Below are 23,234 nucleotides of genomic sequence, written 5' to 3'. Positions count from 1 at the left end.
GCCAATATTTTATAAAAACCTTCTATGGTATGTAATCTACAAAAATATTGAATCACTATGTTGTACCCCTGAAACTAATACAATATTGTAGGTCAACTATACTTCAACTTTTTTTAAAGTTTAAAAAAATAAAATTAAAATTGGAATGTTTATATAAAAATCCATTTTTGAATTTTCTTGAAGGAACTGGCAAAGCTGGCCTACATTCTCCCTTGGCAATAACTGCCTGGATCTGAGTATGCACTGCCTCCTTTGGACGGGGCTTGTGTTTTCCAAGACAACACAGTCCTTGGCAAGCCCCACTGCACCCACTGCCCAGCTCCAGGGGGCACTGGAGATTGTAACCTAATAGTCTCTCAGGTCCCTTTCAGCTCTGAAATCCTATGATTCTTCTTTTCCTAAAAGACCAACCCATAGAGGAGAGGATGAGAGGTGAGTGGAAAGGAATAGAACAGGATGAAGAGAAAGGGAACTCTTTTCTTCCACTTCCTGATTAAGTGTGGATGTATAATTTCTCTAGAATAAACAGACTTCATCACTTCAAAAATTTTGTCCATAATTTCAGAGGGGCTGGAGGGTGAGAAAAATATACAAACACCACTGTTGTGTTTACCAGGTGACGTAGAACTGAGAGGAACATCAAGGCAGAAAGGTAGCTACTGAATTTCACTTTTGTTGTTATTTTAAAGCATAATTTCCTTTCAGATTATGAAAATAATATTAATTTTAGAATCTGGAAAATTCAGAAATCTAGAAAGCAATACCAGATTGACATTCGTTCGACTGAAATCTACAGCAAGATAAAATATTTTATTTCAATTGATTATAACAAGGATTTATTGTGCACCTATGTTTGTGTTAGGTACTACAAGGGATACAAAGACAAACCAAAGGAATAATACTGAACTTTAGGAAGCACATAATCTACAAGGAGGAAAGAATAAAAATACACACACCACTGATGCATTGAAATAAGATACAATTGGTAGAAGAAAAATACCAAATATAATTATTTCAAGGTCTATATTTCAGAGAAAGTTGCCAATGAAAGAATACAAAGACTTTTTTATTTTCCAGGACAAAGAAAAAGAAAATATTTTCAAATTTTCCTTGAGTTATAACCAATTCAAAAAATAATCAATTAAAATGGAATAATTACCTATCAATGTAATGCATATACATGATTATATTTAATCAAAAATATTTCAAGGGCTTCACTGGTGGTGCAGTGGTTGGGAGTTCACCTGCCGATGCAGGGGACGCGGGTTCGTGCCCTGGTCCAGGAAGATCCCACATACCGCGGAGTGGCGGGCCCGTGAGGCATGGCTGCTGAGCCTGCGCATCTGGAGCCTGTGCTCCGCAACGGGAGAGGCCACAACAGTGAGAGGCCCGCGTACCGAAAAAAAAAAAAAAAAAAAAATTCAAGGCAAAAACTTTTAAAGTATTGCAAAAACAAATAGAAAATAGAGCCCATCCCTAATTACATTTTCTTTTTTTTTTTTTTTTTTGCGGTACGCAGGCCTTTTATTGTTGTGGTCTCTCCCGTTGCGGAGCACAGGCTTCGGATGCGCAGGCTCAGCAGCCATGGCTCACGGGCCCAGCCGCTCTACGGCATGTGGGATCTTCCTGGACCGGGGCACGAACCCGTGTCCCCTGCATCGGCAGGTGGACTCTCAACCACTGTGCCACCAGGGAAGCCCCCTAATTACTTTTGTAATAGAAGAAATGCAGTTAGATTTCACAGCGTACTGAATGAACATCATACTTTGATCCTGACTTCATGAGACCTAGAACTGAAAGTAATTACCATAATTTAAAATACCTCTGTTTGAAAGATTTTCATTCTTACATAGGTCATAAACCAACCAGAACAGGTTTTCAGTATGTTGTGAATAGTAATTGAGAGAAAAATTGTCATGTCCAGACATACACTGGTAGAAAAAAAACAAAAACAAAAACTGTCTCCTGATTTAATTTAAAAATAATTGGTTCATTTTTCAAAGGACCTTAATTCTGAAAATGTTTTGCCATAGCATTTTTGTGTATGTAAAACCTAATGATACCTTAGATAACAAGTTCCCTAATGAAATTACCAACAATTAGATGCTACATATATTGCTTTCAAATCTACAATGTTATTAAATTATCATTGCTTTGCAAATTAATACTTGCTTTCATTTTGTAGAATGACCAAGGGGAAAATAGTTTCAAAATGAGTATAAAACAGTAACTATGAATCACCAAAATTTGTGGCTTTTTTTCCCTAGAGTCATTTTCTCCTACATGAAAGATATGGTTTATAAGAATAAGAAAACATTTTCCCCAGCTTTTTATAGTTTTAAAGACTGATATGTTTACCACAGGCTCTTTATTTGTCTAGAAAATTTAGTGGAAACAGCATACAGTCCGCTGGATAAAGCATGTATAATAAATGTGATTGCACAAATTTACTGCTGATTTATCAAATGTACAGTTGTCAACTAAATCAATTCATTTGATGGATCAACATTTTCATTACTAAGGAAAAAACATACACCTCTGAGCTGTATACTATTCTCTGCAGACCAAAAACCGTGGTTGTCATGGCAACTGCAAACCTTGCAGAGTCTGTCATGACCCAGTAACAGTATAATGGAAAACATCTGCTGGGAAATCACAGACTAGCACAAGTCTTTGGGAGGAAGTATTTGTGAGGACTTAACCTTAAAAGATTTCCTCAATTCTGATCTCAGACTCCCCCAACACAATATTTAAAATGGTGCTATTCTTGCCAATCTCTGCAGCACATAACTTAAGGGAAACACAGAAAGAATGCATGAGGTTTTATTCATTGTCAATAATACATCTTTTAAGAAATTAATTTAGTTTTTAAATGGGAAATTATTATAAAGTCCCTCCCCACCAAAAAATGGGACAGGCAATTTTCATGATTTAACCTCAACCAGTAGTCTCCAACTTAAGTGTGCATCAGAATTACATTCAGGGGTCCTTACAGCACAGAGTGTTCAGCCCCACCCCAAAGTTTCTGATTCAGTGGGTTGGGATGGGGTCTGAGAATTCATATTTCTAAAGTTTCCAAGTCATGCTGTTGCTGCTGGTCTGGGATCCTCACTTTGAGAACCACAGATCTAAACTAAGAACCTCAAAGAACTCTAAATGCTTGTTAGCAAATTGAATCTCGAGAGGAATAAGAAAAATGTCAGTTCTTATTACAAAGCTCACTTCAGTGATATAGACTGCAGTGGTTTCTATACTGGGTCCTGCATGAGAAATCACTTTAAAAATACAAAAGTCTGGGTCCTACTCTTAGAGATTTGGTTTTAGTTACTCTTGCATGGAATCCAGTGTCTGAATATTTTTAACAAGCATCCCAAGTTAATTCTGATATAAGCCTGTTTTTCTACTTTGCCTGGGAATCACTGATTCAAGACAAGTTGTCACTTTGTTGTGTAAAGTGGTGACCTGTAAAGCTTGTTTTAAAACTCTGATCATTGCCCCAGTAGGTCTGGATGGGACTCAGGAATTGAAATTTTATCAAGCATCACCAGGACTTGATGAAGGTGATGACCAACATCAATCTTCAAAGTGAATTTTTCAAGACGTCTATTGAAGATGCGGAAAGAAAAAACTAAAAATATTTTATTTTATTTTATTAATTTGAAAGCTAAGAAAGGCATTAGGCTTTACTCATACTCTGGCCCTCACAGTGAGCCCATCAGCAGGGGTGGTCATGGGTCACCTACTGAGGTAGGGAAAGTGGGTCTTTAGAATGGAGGAGGGGTTGACAGAAACATTCTCATTCAAACATTATTACAACACAAAGCATTTCACTGGGACTCATTTAGGTGGATGTATGGATTTTCCCCCCTGATTTTCACTGGCCTAAGCCTTCAGAAAATGGACTAGTGGCTTAAAAAGAATTGTGATTGATTGAAGACATTGGAAGTAATGCAACCACAAGTAAGCCACCTGAAAATGACACAGCTGACACATTTCCTACTCATAATGCAAGCTGTTTCTCAACCTAATTAAGAGGAATAATCTACTAAGATCCAAGAAGTTGATCAATAAAAAGAACTCTTTTCTGAAATAAATGCAGGCTATGGAAAGAGCATTTTGAAAATGGATGTTTCCATCATTACATAATTTTATTGCTAAAAATCTGCACACTTAAAAACATGGAAAACAAATTTTCTACCCTGATTAAAAATTTTCAAAAGAGGTTCAGTGGATTTTGAACCATTATTTAAAGATATAATTAACACTTGATTAGTTTACAAGAAAAACTGATGGACTTCAGGGAAGATTAAATCTTGATTGAATTTCAACAAAAATCTTTAATGGACAACATAGAGAAATGAGTGGGATGATTTGGGAAGAAAAGTAAAAAAAAAAAGACATGTTTTTTTTATCTGGATCTGCATCCTTTTTTTGTCAGCTAAGAGGGGCTACTAAACCCAAGTATCTAAGTAAACTGAACTTAAACTCATAGCTGCAAATTTCTATATTATAAAGGGTTAGGCCAAAATATTTTTATAAATAATGAGGCATATGAAATATTAGTTTTGTCCCCTATAACATAATATATATATATATATATATTTTTTAAAAAGCATTTTGTTCCCCTTCATATTAAATAGTTATTAAAATAATGTTTATGGCTTTCTCAGTTCATTTTTTAAAAATTCTGTTGCATCCTTTGTAATGTAAGGAATATAGAAATATATTTATTTATAACATAAATAAATAAACATCCATAAACTGAGGATATTTGTTTGAAAATATCTTACTGATTTGAGTATGCAGATTAAAAAGTTTGCAGATCTGACTTTTGGAAACTGGATTAGAGAGAATACTTTTCCTTTGACTTCTAGTCAATAAGTTAGAAATTCTTCCTTTTCTCATCTATGAATTAAAAATATGTACCAACTGATGATAATGAAGTGGTATTAGTTATCTGGGTATTGTAAGCATTGTCATAATGTTATCTGTTATAGATGTTAAAAACTTTGGTAATTATTAAACAATTATTGGGCTAAAAGTAACTGACATTTATTATTCTTTTTGTGAGTAAATAGTGTTTAGTGTCAAAAAAGGTTTTGGCATTATAGTTGAATGGATATTAATCAGGACCTTGAAAGTCCTAGAAATAAAATGAATATTTTAACTAAATTATAGTAACCATCCTTGGGAAACTGGTGAAAGAGCCATCAAGGAAAAAAAGTGTCATTTGCTTTTGTCTATTATACACTGAATAGACTTAAAGCAAAATACATTATAAATACTTTTTAAATGGTTACAAAAATTTTACAACACATGCTCCCCCCAGATGGAATGCATAATCTAGGTGGATGGAAAGACATAAAAGTGTACACCATGTATCTTTTTACTTGAAGGGAAAGAATATCACCCAACTGGGTCTTTGACTGTTTCCTCTACACTAGTTGAAAATGCACACTGTGGGTACTGGGAAATTCTCACCACTTCAGAGGGACAAATAGCACTGGCAACAAAGAAATGCTTTGAGAGAGTTTATGTCATAATGACCAGAATGAAACTCCAGCATCAACTCTAGATAGGCGTATCCATTTTCTATTGCTGTGTAACAGATTACCACAGATTTAGTAACTTAAAACAGCCTCCATTTATTATATCAGTGTCTATGTGTCCAAAGTTCGAACACCACATTACTGTATTTTCTGCTTAATCAAGGTGTCAGCCAGAGCTGGAGTCTCATCTGAGGCCCGGGAATCTCCTCTTCCAAGTTTATATGGTTGTTAATAGAATTCATTCCCTTGTGTTGATAGAACTTATAGTGGCTCATTCTTCAAGGTCAGCAGAATGGCTCTCTTAGATACCACCTCTTTTTAAAGGGCTCACCTTGGTTATATCAGATCCAGGAACGATAACTCCGTTCTTTATTAACTCAAAGTGAACTGATGGATAACGTAATTGCTGGAGCACTCTGCCATGACCAGTCCTGTCCACACTCGGGGGAGGGAATTGTGTAGGATGTGTACACCAAGGAGACGCTAATAATGGAGACTGTTTTAGAATTCTGTCTTCCACAGCAGTCATGGATACAGTCTTTGGTCATTACGTTTTTTGGAATAATTTATTCACACATTCTTTGGTTTATATTCAGTATTATTCTTTCAGCTATGTACTGTATTCAAGGGATTGTTTGTGGCTATAATCAAAAACGTAGTTTAGAATAACCTTGGTCTTTAACAGTTTCGACTAGGTTTTTTTTTTTAACATCTTTATTGGAGTATAATTGCTTTACAATGGTGTGTTAGTTTCTGCTATATAACAAAGTGAATCAATTATACATATACATATATCCCTATATCTCCTCCCTCTTGTGTCTCCCTCCCATCCTCCCTATCCCACTCCTCTAAGTGGTCACAAAGCACTGAGCTTTTTTTTTTTTTTTTTTTTTTTTTTTTTTGCTGTACGCGGGCCTCTCACTGCTGTGGCCTCTCCCATTGCGGAGCACAGGCTCCGTGGCCATGGCTCGCGGGCCCAGCCGCTCCGCGGCATGTGGGATCTTCCGGGACCAGGGCACGAACCCGTGTCCCCTGCATCGGCAGGCAGACTCTCAACCACTGCGCCACCAGGGAAGCCCAGCACTGAGCTTTTTAAATCAAAATCCCAACCTTATACTTCTTGGCAGAGAGGCTTTAATGAAAACTAAATCATAAAGCTGAAAATTTTTGAATGAGATGAGGAAGACTTTTGTTCCTGGCCGCCGAGAGTAATGGGCCAAAGTTTAGAGGACAGTGAACCTCTGGGGGTCAGGGAGCTCCATGGTACCTCCTTGTAATCACACCCTTCCCCTCCACCTCCAGCAGAGGGGATTATTGCTCTGTTTTCTGTCATTATAATTTTGCCCTTTATAGAATTTTATATGAAGGGAATCATGAAGTAGATAGTCTTTCTGTCTCTGGCCTGCTTCACTTAGCATAAATGATTATGAGATTCATCCATGTTGTTGCATGCATTAGTTCATTCTCTTATTGCTGAGTGGTATTCCATTCTATGGATATACCACAATTTGTTTATTCACCAGTTGGTGGAAATTTGAGTTGTTTTCTGCTGGGGCTATTAAGAGTAAAGCTTCGGGACTTCCTTGGTGGCACAGTGGTTAAAAATCTGCCTGCTAATGCAGGGGACATGGGTTCAATCCTTGGGCCAGGAAGATCCCACATGCCACAGAGCAACTAAACCCCTGCGCCACAACTACTGTGCCTGTGTTCTAGAGCCCGCGAGCCACAACTACTGAGCCCGTGTGCCACAATTACTGAAGCCCACGCAGCCAGAGCCCGTGCTCTGCAACAAGAGAAGCCACTCAATGAGAAGCCCATGCACTGCAATGAAGAGTAGCCCCAGCTCACCACAACTAGAGAAAGCCCGTGAGCAGGAACAAAGACCCAACGTAGCCAAAAAAATAAAAAAGAATAAAGCTTCAATAAATGTACACATACAAGTAAAAATATCTAGTAATGGAATTGCTGGATTTTATGGTAAATGTATATTTAACCTGGAAAGAAATCCTTAAATTGCTTTCCAAAGTGACACCGAGGTATTTTGCACGCTCACATGTAAGATAATAGTGTATGAGAGTTGCCTTATTATCCTCACCAACACTTGATATTGCCAGCCTTTCATTGTTTTTTGTTTTGTTTTGCTTTGTTTTGTCTAAAGTATCTTTTCCTTTAGTCCTCATTTTCTTCTTTCTTTATATTTTTATAAAAGAATTTTTTTATAATTTTGTTTTATCTCCATATTGGCTTATTAGCAATACCTTATTATTTTATATTTAAGAGGTTGCAAGGAGTAAAGTATACCTCTTTAATGTACATTCTATAAGTAATATTATACCATTTTATACCATTTTATGTTTTGTATAAAAATGTAAAATTAGTTTATTTCTGTTTTTGTAAAATATTTTACTTCTACATATGCTTAAACCCTTCAATGTGTTATTTTTGCATTGATTATCTTTTAAAGAACTTAAAAATGAGAAAATGTATTTTTTATATTTACCTAAATATTTAACATTTCTGGTGTTCTTCATTTTTTGGTGGAGATTCAAATTTCCCTCTGACATAATGTTCCTTGTACTTGATGAACTCCCTTCAATATTTCTGGTGGTGAAGGTATACTGATGATGAATTCTCTAAGCTTTTGTTTTTCTAAAAAGATTTTTAATTCACCTTTATTTTTGAAAAACAGTTTTGCTGAATATAGAATTCTAAGATGAAAGGATTTTTTTTCCTTTTTAAGTATTTAAAATATTGCTTTATTGTGTTTCTGACCAGAATCTGCCATCATTCTTTTCTTTTGACTTTCATATTCAGTTTGTCTTTATTCTCTGGCTATTTTCAAGATTTTCTTTTTATGACTTGGTTTTCAAAAATTTGATTATAATATGCCTTATATGGTTTTCTTTTATTCTGCTTGGGGTTGTTAAGCATCTTTGAACTATTGTTTTATAAGTTTTATTAAACTTGGAAAACTTCAACTGTTATATCCTCAAATATTTTTTCTGTTCCTACCACCCTCCTTGTGGGACACCAATTACACATAAATTTGGCCAAGTGATGTTGTCCCACAGGTCACAGATTCTCTGTTTATCTTTTTTTATCTTCTTTTTAATTTTCGTGACTTTTAACCTATCACAGCTCCAGTCAGCCAGTCCCCCTACCATGGAAGCACTTGGTAGCTTTGATCTGGCTGCTTCTGCCAACTGTGTTGACAAAGAAGCAAATAAAACTTCTCTGCAGAAGAAAGAATAATGAAGTCTATTCACTGAGAGAAATAAAATTGAGAAACAGAGAAAGCTTGATTTCTGAACTCTTGATATTTTTCTAGTTCCTGGTTTAAGTTCCTTTCTGAGGATTTATTAATTCTTACCCTTGTAGTAATAGGCTCAATTCTTGCCCACAGTTTTGTTCTTGGTTTCTGAGAAATGCCCAGTTTCTTTATAATAAATCATCTTTATATTCCTTAAGCTAGCTGAATTTAGTTTTAAACAACAATCCTAAAACACTGACTATTTTTTGTTTCAGCAGAGAAGTTTTTTCAAAATGAATTATATATGGAACCTCAATATATATAGAAACAAAAATAGAGGTGGTCTAGTTTTTTGGGTGTTGAAGGGCTCTCTGAAGATCCAATTACTTAGCATTCCTCCCCTTTATCATGGCACTTCATTTACCTCTACATGACTGTAGTGTTTCCTGGAACACAATATGACAACCGCTGTCCTATAGGACCACTCTAGATACTCACCATTTTCCATGTATGCTTTTTGCTTCCTCATATCTGTGTTTTAGCCAGTTCTGTTCCTTTGTTCTATTACATTCTTTTCCTTAACATTTTCTTTATCTATGCTTTGATCATTCCTCAGGGTCTATGTTGCTTAAATGGTCAACCATTCTGGCAGCCTTAATCATTCTTCTGTCTTCTGAACTCTTATTCTATTTAATAACTCAAGGCATTTACACACTTTGTATTATAATATAAGCTAGTTATTTAAGTTTCAACTATATTATATAAATTCTGTGAGTGCAGATACCCTAGGTTACATGGAGCCTATTGTGGTACCTTATACTTAGTAGATACTTGATAAATATTTGTTAGATCATTTTCACCTTTTAATTACCCTCCTAGATTTCTTTAATTAATTAATTTATTTGTTTTTGGCTGCATTGGGTCTTCGTTGCTGCATGCAGACTTTGTCTTGTTGCAGTGAGCTGGGGCTACTTTTTGTTTCAGTGCATGGCCTCCTCACTGCGGTGGCTTCTCTTGTTGTGGAGCATGGGCTATAAGCACGTGGGCTTCAGTAGTTGTGGCATGTGGGCTCAGTAGCTGTGGCTCACAGGCTCTAGAGAGCAGGTTCAGTAGATGTGGTGCACGGGTTTAGTTGCTCTGCGGCATGTGGGATCTTCCCGGACCAGGGCTCGAACCTGTGTCTCCTGTATTGGCAGATGGATTCTTAACCGCTATGCCACCAGGGAAGCCCTCTCCCAGATTTCTTTAGTAGAGTTTTAGCATTACTTTCAACACTACTCAATCTGACACACAAATAATCAATTGAATGCAGTGACTGATCCATATAAACCTTAATGACTAAAAAGCCAACATTAATCGAATATTTTTAAATGGGTTAATTTCAGTTAAATTTGAGATAGGAAGTATGAAAATAAAACTTCACATGGTGGAAAAGAAAATTTATTTTAAATTTTTGTTCTATTGGCAGAGACGTGTAGGTATAGAGAAATTGTAACTATTTTCAAACTGTACTCTGCAAAGTCTTAGGAGTTCATTGAAGCCCCTTTAAGTATCACAATTGTTGGTGGATAGGGATGTATAGAAAGAGATAGAAGTGAGGAGAAGCCAAGATTTGGTGTTGTTTAAACAAACTGTCCCTTGTTTATTTTTTTTAAGTTTGAAAATCAACTAATTCCTCAGAGAAAAGTGAACCAAAATAATCCCAGATAGATGTTATCAAATCTTTGTCATACTTTCTCCACAAAGGAAATAATTGCATACTTATTTAAGTACTTGGAAGGAAAACTTCTAGAGAACAGTGTTGATTTTATACATTTACAAAGACTGCACAGCTATTGTTCTAAAAGACTATCAGACTTTGATGCTCTGAAAATTTTGCATGAAGCTATTACTCCATCACATCAATAGGGAAGGGGGAATAGAACTAATATTGAATAAAATTACTGTACACCAGCCAACGTGTTCAATTTAATTTTTTAAAAATCTTTACAATATAATGCATGGTCAACTTTCAAAAATTTTGCATGTGTTAAGTTGTGGAGTCAGGATTCAATTGAATGCACTTATTGAGATTAACAATGAGTAAAAATAATCCAGCATATTAAAATTCTTATGTTAATTTTTTCTTGGAATCCAAAGATTTTTTATATGTTCTAAATTTATTCTTTTTAAAGAACAAAGTAGCCTCAGCCTAATTTTTATTGTTAGAAGAAATAAAACAAAATCTCTATATACAGCAATAACTGCTTCTTCCTAATGGGGGTTTTATAAATCACACATGTCAAGTATAAATCATTTAATATCAACACAGCTCTTGAAGTAAGAGTAGGACAGATTTTGTATGTGATAGCAGTTTTGTGGTTGTTTGGTAACATGTATCCAAGTTTCTGCTGTAGCCATTTCTTTTCTTTTGTTAATCAACTATCAAAAATACTAAATGGGGAGGGGGGTAGTGGAGGGAAGAACTGGGAGTTGGGGATTAGCAGATGTAAACTATTATATATAGGATGGATAAACAACAAGATCCTACTGTATAGCACAGGGAACTACATTCAATATCCCGTGATAAACCATAATGGAAAAGAATATTTAAAAAGAGAATGTCTATATGTGTATAACTGAGTCACTTTTCTGTATAGCAGAGATGAACACAACATAGTAAGTTAACTATACTTCAATAAAAAAAATAAAATTAAAAAAATACTAAATGGATGGTATAGTATCCTGTGAGAGATGGTCTCTGCAATCATGTAGAAACATGCATGATAAAATAAAATATCTATAGATTTAGTATAATGTAGCATAACTGCCAATGATAAGCCCATGGTTTCAAAATAGTGATAACTAAATTAATATAAAGTCACATCTTTTATAAAAATGTATTGTAATAATAATCTTTGCATTGTTCTGCCATGAACAGCAAATATTAAAGCTTTCCAAATCCCTTATACATCAACTTTCCAACCCATCTGCAACTTTCAAATATACTTGTCAAATATTAAAGATTAAGAAGGCAGTATTATTGATAGTAATACCAGGTGTGGAATTATGCTTTGCATTGGGAAAGAAATATAATAGATATAGTCTTTTCTCCAAGAGTTTGTAACCTAAAACATTCAATATGAGATCTGAGATAACGTCACCATTACACTAACACACACTTAATGTAGTAGCTTGTTCAGAAGCTCAGTTTTTAACTGCGAGTTGCTTAGTTTTCACCATATTAAGTACTTAATGGAAAAGCACTCTACAAATGGGCCTTAGGAAGCCCATAAACAACTTAATATTGCTTGTGAAGTACTTGGGGGACAGGGAAAGCAAGTACATTTTGCTGGAGAGAAAGTATATGGCCTTTATCACATTCTTAATTAGTGTGTGTTACCCCCAAAAGTTTTAGAACTATTAACATAGGAAATCAATTTGAGTACTATTTTATTGTTAATGGGAATTACTGTTGTTTTTGTATAATGTTGCCGTAACAAAAATCTGCTGAAATGCAATTTAACGATATGGATTTAGGTCTAGCTCTCTGTTTAGGTTGATATTATTCAGAATTGAGTGGATATTTACAGTTATCTTGAGCAATCTAGTTAAAATCAGGAGACACCTGCTCAACTGCCTTCAGGGGCTATAAGTTATTAAAAATATGTAAGATGTAAATATGTCGAATGCTACAGAGGAGCAGGAATGATATAAAACCAGAGTATATGCCTCTTGTAAAGGTAGTCAAAATTCGTCGTTTCTTTTATTACCATGCGGCTGAAGAAAACACCAATTTGTGAGCCCTGAATGGTTAAAGAATCAGAGTCACATAAATGCACTATTGGTGTCCCTGATGCTAATCCATGCTTCCTATGGTTCTATTGATTATGCAGAGTGAATTCACCTCACATTTGCCAAAATTTTTAAGAGTAAATAGTTATATAATGGTTAAATCATACTAATTCTGGTCTGGGTATGCCTGCCATTTTAATACCAATTTAGATTGCCTCAAATTTGATAAGATTGAATATTGTCGGCAAACCAAAAAACTTTACCCTCTTATGTTAAGTGTTTGGGACCTCCAATTAAACTAACAAGTGACAGATTAGCAAGACGAAAGAAACCAGATTTAATTACATGTGTACACAAGGGAGTTCACAAAGAAATGTGACTTAAGGCGGCGAATTTGGGGCTTATATACCATCTTAAGAGGGGGTGGGGTGAGCAGAGTGGCACTTCTGGGAGAACAAATGACTCCTTAGAAGGGGATTAAAAAGGCCACTTATGGAAAAACAAATGACTTTTTAAAAGATAAATGGGCTTTAGGAGAATAGATGGGAGATAGGATGGTTTTGTAACAATGTCTGCTTGGGTGCAGTACTGACTTCTGGTCTCCAAGAAGAAATTAGCATTGCTCCCAGGAGGTGATTTGTGACAGCTGGGTTCTTCTGGGGAGGCTCTGTTTTTAGGCAGATAAGGGATTTCAGCAACTCAAAGGTCTTCAGCTCAAAATAATTTTTTATGCCACAGTGGTTTATTCTGGATCCCTTTAATATAAAGCAACAAGCTATGAATATATGAAAAAAAAGACAGCTTGCATTGTGAAAAGTCAACATCTAAGGCTCCTTAGATCGTCTGTATCAGATTCTTATTGAAGTTCATATTTTTGCTAAGTGTAATGCGTTAGAACCACGAGTCAACAGTTTAATAAGCTTAGGGAAAAACACATTTTTTTTTCCTTAAGGAGACTCTTCTGAATTGCTAAATCACAGATCACAGACAGGTGAGCTGAAATAAAATAATTAGAGTAAATCAGTGGTTTATCCTTCTACTCTTTAAAGATCAGAGACTTTGCAATGTTTTCTGAACTCACATGACCATCACCAATGGTGATTTAGTAGTTTTGTTTTAATTAATACTGTTTCCAAAAAGCTGAATCTGAGCAGAGTCATCTGGATTCTAATAGGGAAGTAGTTTTCTTCAAGAGTGTACACTTTTTCAAAAGATAAAAATAAAATTTGTTCTGTTTTTCACTGACTATACAACAAGCCATAGATGTTCCAGAGTAAACCACTCACACCTACAAGCACCTTCCCTCTTCAGATTTGCTTCTTCCTCATCCTTCCCAGGGTCCTTTTCTTCTTACCTTCACAGTCTTTCCTTCCTCTGTAGAAGGATGGGGATGAGGTGGGATTTGTTTTACTTTCTAGAAATATCTTTATTACCCATTGGCAGAAATTTAGAATCATAGATGAGAGATATGGGAGCAGCTGCTTTGAAAACAATGAAAATGAGAGAAATGGATGAAGGTGATTTTTAAAAATTTAGATTAGGGCTTCCCTGGTGGCGCAGTGGTTGAGAGTCCGCCTGCCGATGCAGGGGACACGGGTTTGTGCCCCGGTCCGGGAAGATCCCACATGCCGCAGAGAGGCTGGGCCCGTGAGCCATGGCCGCTGAGCCTGCGCGTCCGGAGCCTGTGCTCCGCAACGGGAGAGGCCACAACAGTGAGAGGCCCGCGTACCGCAAAAAAAAAAAAGAAGTTAGATTAGTCCTTTACAATCATTAACAAGCATACAAATCTCCTGGGGATTTTGTTAAACTAGATATTTTGGGACTGGGAACTGAGATTTGGCATTTCTAATAAGCTCCCAGTGAAGCTAATGCTGCTGGTCCATAGACCACTCTCTGCCACAGTATCAAGGAGTTGGGCTGTTATCTTTATGAAAGCACACTTTCCTTGAAGTTTCTAGAAAACACAGAAGAATGAAACTGCTTCTTATTGTTTTTCTTGCTGCTTTATTATTTTTTTGCATGTACTCAAGGCAGGACTGGACCACATGTTGCCAGGATTTATACAGCATTTATGAAATCTGGTTTCTCTGAGGTGATAATGTATCTCATAGTGGAGCATGTATCATGATGTATCTATATGATAATCAGAAGATAAAACAACTTTGCTTAGATTCTCTCAATAGGATAATAGTATTGACTTAAAAAACAGCAACAACAACAATCCCAAAGACCATTTGTTAAATATCTATTTTGTTTCAGGCACTGTACGAGGTCCTGGGGACCCAAAGTTGAAGATTACATCATCCCTGCTGGTAAAGACCTAACATTCATCATGATCAGTGCTGCAGTAGGGTATGTCTAAATGACAGGGGTAAACAGATGGAAACATAACTTGCATGTGGGGAAGACCACAAGGCCATAGAGAAGAAGTGAGACTGGAGTTAAGGCTTGAATGACAGGTAAGGTTTTAGGGGGGGAGGACGTTCTCTGCAGAGAAAACAGCAGGTGCAAATGCGGGGAGGCACTTGCCCTTGCAGCATGGTTTTTGATGGGGATGTTATGCTCTCCATCAGACAAGTTCATTACGGAACAAATACAGTCAGAGCTGTGGTGAAAAATACTCTATTATTCACAGCAAGTAATAATTGAAATAAGAAGCAAGTACATTTTTTTTAAAGTGCTTTAAAAGGCAAGTGGACATTAAATGTTTTATAATTACCCTCCCCACTGCCTTTTTAAGGGAAGCTATTGTCAAGGAAAGAAAAAAAAAAGGAAAGAATGTGTTTTGCACCATTTGTTACGGAGGTTGCCATGGAAAAGCTGACCTTCCATGCAGGGCTCAAGGATGGGAAGTTACTAGAGCATGCATCAGAAGCCACTTCTGCGTTCAGGCACGAGACCATTTCCACTATGGAATTAAAGATGATCTCTTTTTTTTTTTTTTTTTTCTTTTTTGCGGTACGTGGGCCTCTCACTGTTGTGGCCTCTCCTGTTGCAGAGCACAGGCTCTGGACACGCAGGCTCAGCGGCCATGGCTCACGGGCCCAGCCTCTCCGCGGCATGTGGGATCTTCCCGGACCGGGGCACAAACCCGTGTGCCCTGCATCGGCAGGCGGACTCTCAACCACTGAGCCACCAGGGAAACCCAGATGATCTCTTTTGACTATGTAATTTTTAGGATATCATCACATGCAGGGTAAGCCTTTTAAGAGACCAGCTTTATAGAGTCTGCTTTTTTGTTTGTTTGTTTTGTTTTGTTTTGTCTTATCAGCTAAAATAACTGATAGACATTTATTAGGGGAACACTGAAAGCAAAACAGTGGAGTGCAAGCTTCAAATATGACTAACATTAAATTCATTGTTTGTTATATACATATTTACTTTGCAATATTTTATGCTGAGCAGTTTTCTAGGCTTTGAAACTAAAATGACAAACAAGACAGGAGTGAACCTGACTCCAAGAAGCTTATATTTTATTGGAAGCATCACTAAGCAACAGGGAGTGCTATTTCACCAGCAGTTTTCAAAGTGTGTTCCATGGACCCTCTGGCGCCCCCAGTACTCTCTCAGTGGGTCCATGAGATCAAAATGCTTTTCATAATAACACTAAGACATTATCTGCTTTCTTTCCCACTTTGTTGACATTTGCATAGATGATGCAGAAGCAATAATGGTAAAACTGCTGGTGCTTTAGCACAAATACCATCAGGGGCACCCTACTGTCCTCCATTTCTAGTAATTTTATTCTTCCTGCCACAAACACATGGGAAAAATAAAGACAGAAAAAGCCAGTTTCACTTAAGAATGTTAATGAAGCAGTAAAAATTAATTTTATTAAATCTTGACCCTTAAGTACATGTCTTTTAAATACTCTGTGATTAGAGAGACAGATCTAGGACTTTAGCAAGCAGACAGAGTAGGAAATCCTTAGTTTTCATCCTCCCATAAAAACAGATTGCTATTCATGAACAAAAATAGCCCTGGGAGGGCTCAAGAGTTCAATTAAGATCCTACAGCAACTCAGTGGAGGAAAGAAAAAGAGAGAATAACGGCACAGAAAGGATTGCTGAGGGGATTGGCTTGGCTGAAACATCTGGAGAAAGCGGGAAACAAAAAAGAAGGTCAGGGGCTCTCAGAATCAGTATCGACACCAACCACGTGGCGGGTGCCATCGAGATCCTCAGTGACCTGCTGTACAGAGGACACCGGCAGCCTTTGTCCCCGAGGAGCTCAACAGCTCCGGTGACAGCTGCGAACTCTGCAACTTTCACAGCAGAGGACCCCAAAGTCTTCACCTCCACTCTGCAGAGGGCACTGGCAGCTTTTGTCACTGCTGTAATCTGGTAGAGTGCCTGGAACAGAATAGATGTTTAATAAATGGTATTTGAGAGTGTTGTTTGCTTGTTTTTTTTTCTTTTTTTTTTTTGCGGTATGCGGGCCTCTCACTGTTGTGGCCTCTCCCGTTGTGGAGCACAGGCTCTGGACGCGGCCCAGCGGCCATGGCTCACGTGTCCAGCCACTCTGCGGCATGTCCGCGGATCTTCCCGGAGCGGGGCACGAACCCGTGTGCCCTGCATCGGCAGGCGGACTCTCAACCACTGCGCCACCAGGGAAGCCCTGTTTGCTTGTTTTTTAAGTCAACAGAGTATTGCCAACCAGGGGAACTCACCCAAACTTCAGTGTCTAGAATTTGTATTGGGTTGCCTTTACATAGGCATGGATGAGTGAGTCACTGGCCATATGATTGAACTAAATCTATACCCACCCTCCTCTCCCTGGATATTGGGCTTCTGTCACATGGCTCAAAGCCCCAACCCTCTAATTACATGGTTGGTCCTGAGTCATCTCAGCATAAACTCTCTAGGGCCCCCCTATGAGTAGGTAACTAGTAGGTCACAAGTATAAAGTGTCAGGGACCACCACCGTGAATAACAAAAACACCCTATCACTTGGGAAATTCCAAGGATTTAGAGGTTACTTCCCAGAAACTGAAGACAAAGACCAGCTAAATTCTTCACTATACAACAGGGACCAACATGTAGGCACTGAAATATAGAGACTTGAACATGCGTATCTTGCATGAGTAAAGACTTCCGGTCTGTGTGGCTTGACTCCAAGGTATTTTGAAACATAAAAATGAATGCTAAGCTATGGACAGAAGTTTGGGGACATTTTATGAAGCATCTTTGAAAGTAGCCTAAGAACTTTATCTTTTTAATAATAGAAAATCTCTTCCTATTACCAGATATATTTCCATATATGTTCCATACCTGAATTACTTCTGTTTGGTGAGATTATAGCATCTAAAAAGATTCTAACAGGGAGAATGGCCCTTGACCATGTTTCTGAAAATCTACCTCATACTTATAAACTGTTTCCAATTGGTCCAAGAAAAGTCACTGAGAAACTAGCAGTTTAACAAAACTAACAAGGGCCATCCTGATGCAGTTATTTAGCTGAGTACCTATTTAGCTTCATCCCTGGATTCTCTATCTGCTCTGGTCTCTGTTAGACAGCTATCCATTTTTTTTCCTGACTCAATTTTTTCTATAGGATTCCAGATTCCTGGCATCTCCCTGAAACCTTTTTCTGTGCCTCAACTTAATGTCCCTGCTGACCTGTTAACTTACCTATATGTTACCTCCCAGGATGGCGACACAGCCAGAGGCCTAATTATACATCCCTGTGATCAGTGTGGCCATGCCAGGACAAGGCACTACCTCTCAGCTCTTTAGCCTTGCATCCCTTTCCTGCGGTAATTGAATGTTTCTTGGACAAGAGCCCTTCATTCCATTCCAGCTCTCAGCTCTCAGTCATGGGGTGGGATTCCTGCCCTTGTACACTGCTTGGGCAGGCACAGTGCCTTGTACAGGATGGGCACACTGATTCTGTCACATTATATCCACAAGTACTACTTCTGCTGAAGTCATTGACTACTATACTGATTTACCCCTTTCTAAAAACAACATGGATCCTCAGGACCGTGGTATACAATAAACAAACTAGTATCTGGTCTGGCTTACAAGAGCCTCTCAACATGGTTTAATGCTAGGTGCTAAGTGAGAAATGTGGATAAATGAAAGGAGCCCTGACTTCATAAAGCTGACAGTCAAGTGGGTAGCTTATAACTTTTTTGAATATAAACACTATCAGTTAATTTTTAAACATAACCCTAATTACATATGGCTACTTAGTAATTACTAATCTAATAGTGTATTAGTATATTGTGTATATTATAAAATATATAAAAACCAGAGAATCAGAAGGATAAATTACATAATCTTTTTCTAGACTTGATAATGTCTAATGTTTATTGGACAACTTTTTATTAGATATGATTTTTTTATCAGGTAAGATTCATTGCTTTTACCTGATTATATGGCTGAAGGAGAGGTCTAAATCGTAATAGCAGAGGTGTCATTTTCTTGTTGTTATATAAATTCCACAGTTCCTTGCAGAGATCTTTTAAAGCTATTTAGGCAAAAAATCCAGAATAATTCTCTCACTTTTACACATTGGCCCCAACTTATGGTAAGTCAGTTCTATATTCTCCAATCCTTTATGTGCACAAGACGGGTTCCTATCTCAAAGGCAATCATCCAAAGTGGTCTGGAATATAAATCTCTAAGCACAGGTAAGTCATGAGGGAGCTAGATTCCTTCTCTGGAATTTAAACCAAGAAACAGAGAGAGAATCTGCAGGAGAAGACCATGTGGGAACAGAAGCTGAGAAGATACCCAGGAGACCATATTGAAGCAGGGCCATGAGAACCATGAGTGAAGTGAAGACATGAAGAAGAAGAAGAAGAAGCTACAAATGAGATGCACGAGCTGGGTGGGGGCTGGTAGGAGCAGAGATAAGTCTCCATCATTGCCCAAGAAGGATGTGCTAGGTTAATGAGGTGACCAAATAAATGAACCCTAATGCTGTGTGGATAATTCTACCTCACTTTGTTCAATTTCACTGCATCTCAACCATTCAACTCTTCCTGAGTTTCTGTGGGGTTCTTGCCTTCCTGATTTCCACACGTATCCTTCTATTAAACTTATACAGTGTGAGGTAGTCTGAGTTTCTGTTTCTGACCAACAGACAGCACCACCCACGGATCCAGGGCCATTTGTTAATGATTTGATTACTGATTAGTAAAAAGGGAGAGATGGTGGGGGTAGGAGGAGTCTTTTTTGTTTTTTATGAGTTTAAGAGGCATGTTCCAGAACTAAGTCTAGGGGATATACTCAGAACCTTTGTATTCACTTAATTTAGAAAAAATTCATGTAAGTGGGGCAAACAGAATGAACATCACACACTGCAAAAGGCTGATATGCTTCCTTGTCTCCCTGACATTCAATTGTGATCAACCTGAATGAAGCCATTCTGGAAATGCCCATTCTTGTTGGGAAGATATCATGAAAGTAGGCAAACAAGTGAAAGAACAGATTGGTACGTCCTTTAAAAATCCTATTAGTAATATTCTATTATTAAAAACCCATGCTTGTGGCCAAAACAAAATCACCCAGATAAGTGTAATATAAAATAAAAGTTTCCAGCCCAACCTCTAGCCCCTATTTCTATTGATACTTGCCAGAAGTAATGAGTAATGGTTTCATGTTTATCCTTCCAGAATATTTCTTTTTGTATATACATTTTTATACAAATAAACTCATTCTAAACATGTTATTCTTTAACTTTATTTTCTTACAGCAACTATCCATTTCTGTTAATGTAAATCTGCCTCATTCTAAAAACAGTTGCGTTGTATTATATTAAGTAGTTGTCACATTATTTAACCAGAACTCTACTGACAAGTATTATTTTCAGTTCTTTGCTCTTATAACTAATGCAGAAACAAACATTCTTCTTTTTGTATCATTGCGTATTTGAGTAAATATATTTAAAGGATAAACACCTACCAATGGATTTGCTGGGTAAAGGATGTACGTTAATTTAAAACGTCATAAATATTGTGAAATTGCCATCCCAAAATGTTATTTCAATTTACAAGAACCTTGTAAAAAAAAATGCCTGTTTTCCCACACCCATGTTAGACTGAATATTATCAAATTTTTTCATCTTTGCCAATATAATGGTCAAAAATGTGCTGTTTTAATCTGCATTTTTAAGCGCTAGTGATGCCAAACATCAGATATTTATTGGTTATTTGAATTTTGTTTTCTGTGAATTCTTTTTTAAAAAAATTAATTCTTTGTCATTTGTGTTGAAAATATTGTTCCACTTTATTATTTTTCCTGTCGATTTATTTATTGAATGTTATCCTGAATATGCATGTCTTTTAAAAAATATTTATACATGTTCAAGAGAATCAGTCATTTGCTTTGGACTTTGAGGATTTTTGTATACTTGGAAAGTCATTTTCTACTCAAGGATAATTTAAAAAATGATGTGTTTTTCTATATTTTTATGTTTTTATTTTAATATTTAAATTTTCATAAATTTAGAATTTATTTTGTTATAAGGAGGGAGATTGGGATTCACTTCTCTTTCAGATGACTATACAGCTGCTCAACTACATGCATTAAATAATCCATATGTTCCCAACTGATATGAAATATCATCTATCATATCTTAAATCCTATACATATTTAAATCTATTTCTGGATTTGAATGAATATAATTGCATTGATATATCTATTCCTGTGCCAGTACAAGCTATTTAAGTTTCTATAGCTTTGAAAATGCCTTAATATTTGGTAGGAGGTTAATTCTTTTTCTTTCAAGGGCAACTTGAAAATGTGTGTCAAAAATGACAAAGTTAACTACAATCTTTGGCCCAGCAATTTCACTTCTAGAATTTTTTTTTTTTTTTTTCTTTTTGCGGTATGCGGGCCTCTCACTGTTGTGGCCTCTCCCGTTGCGGAGCACAGGCTCCGGACGCGCAGGCCCAGCGGCCATGGCTCACGGGCCCAGCCGCTCCGCGGCATATGGGATCCTCCCAGACCGGGGCACGAACCCGTATCCCCTGCATCGGCAGGCGGACTCTCAACCACTGCACCACCAGGGAGGCCCTAGAATTTTTAACTAAGAAAATAATAAAGTGTAGATATAACTTTAAAATGTATGATCCAAATTTCCCCAGGTCTAATCAGAATATAGGACAAATTGAAACACAGTAAGAGTTATAACTAGGGTGACCAACCTTTCTCCTGGGACTGAGGGATTTCCCAGGACATGGGACTTTCAGTGCTAAAACCAGGAAATTCTCAAGTAAACTAGATGGTTGGTCACCTTAGCTACCCAAGTATTTCTAATTTTTGTTCTTCCTGTTCTACATGGTCTCCAGCCTCACAAATATTTCTAGGAGTTCCCAATTTTCATATGTGCTTACAAATTTGTGTTTTGTATAAATACATATACGTGCTCATATTTACTTCTGCTGGCACTGCCACTGTTCCACGTGGCAGTCCCCAACTGTTGCTGCTCTATTCTGTGCTACTTCATAGTTAGAGTTTCCTGCTTCTCTGTTGGGTATCGTGAACATCACTGTCTCTCTGCTTAGTATAGCATTACCTACCTGGTGGTAAGATATCTCTCAAGAGGTAAGTCTCCGGTTTCTCTGACTCTATTGCTGCCACTCTTCGGCCAAGAGCACAGACTCCAAGAGACAGATTGCCAGACTTCTAATCCTGAGACATTAGGAAGGCTACCCAGAGGACATAATGTCAGTCCCAGATTGTCTAGGGAACAAATTATTTCCATGTTTCCCGTTAGCTAACTGGAAGAACTCCTCTCACTTGTTCATAGCAGGAAGCCAAGCTTCTCCCCAGGACTGAGTCTACTCTGCCTCTAAGCTGCTGAGTGAACATGGCCTGTAAACCCTGATGATTACCCAGGGGTGACACGATCTCAGACTCTGAAGTTTGGGCTCACTGCCAATTTACATGTATGAATGTGTACCCTGCCACTTTTCACCAGTGAGCTTGGCGTAAGAAATAAGTGACAACAGGAGACTTGAATTACTCCTCTGTGTTGAGCTAGAGTGGGACCAGAAGAAGAGTAGTAGAATGAGACTGAGCAATAACCATTGGGAGTGCTGCTACCCATTAAGGCAAAACAGGAACTGAGGCAGAGAGACTCACGTGGCCACAACAACATGGCAGGTGGGCGAGGCATGTGCTTCGGTGATATCAGTAATTGTTATCCCAATGACTAAGTACTAAACACAGTGATAACTTCAAACAGAAATGCATACAATTGTTAGTTTTTAACCATTCTCTGTAGCCTATTTGGACTTATATTTTTCAGCAATGAAAAGCAAGAATCAGCAATACATTATCATTCCAATTTTAAACTCTAAAGCAGGTGAGTTTCATCATAGGGCATACTATTAATATGTGTCTCATAAAATATTTTACATTTTGGAGATGTAATGAAGGTATACAACTGGTTTAAATTTATTTAAAGGACTTAATTATTTTAGAGCACTTTTAGGTTCACAGAAAAATTGAGAGGAAGGGACAGGCATTTCCCATATATCTCCTGCCCCTACACATGCACAGCCTCCCTCATTATCAATGTCCTCCACCAGAGTGGTACATTTGTTACAACTGATTCACCTACATTGACACATCATCATCACCCAAGTCCATAGTTTACATTATAGTTCACCCTTGGTGTTTTATGTTCTGTGGGTTTGGGCAAATGTA

Source organism: Mesoplodon mirus, assembly GCF_964341445.2.
Source record: "Mesoplodon mirus genome assembly, chromosome: 8".
In the NCBI taxonomy this organism is placed as follows: Eukaryota; Metazoa; Chordata; class Mammalia; order Artiodactyla; family Ziphiidae; genus Mesoplodon; species Mesoplodon mirus.
Note: the sequence above shows the minus strand (reverse complement) of the source record.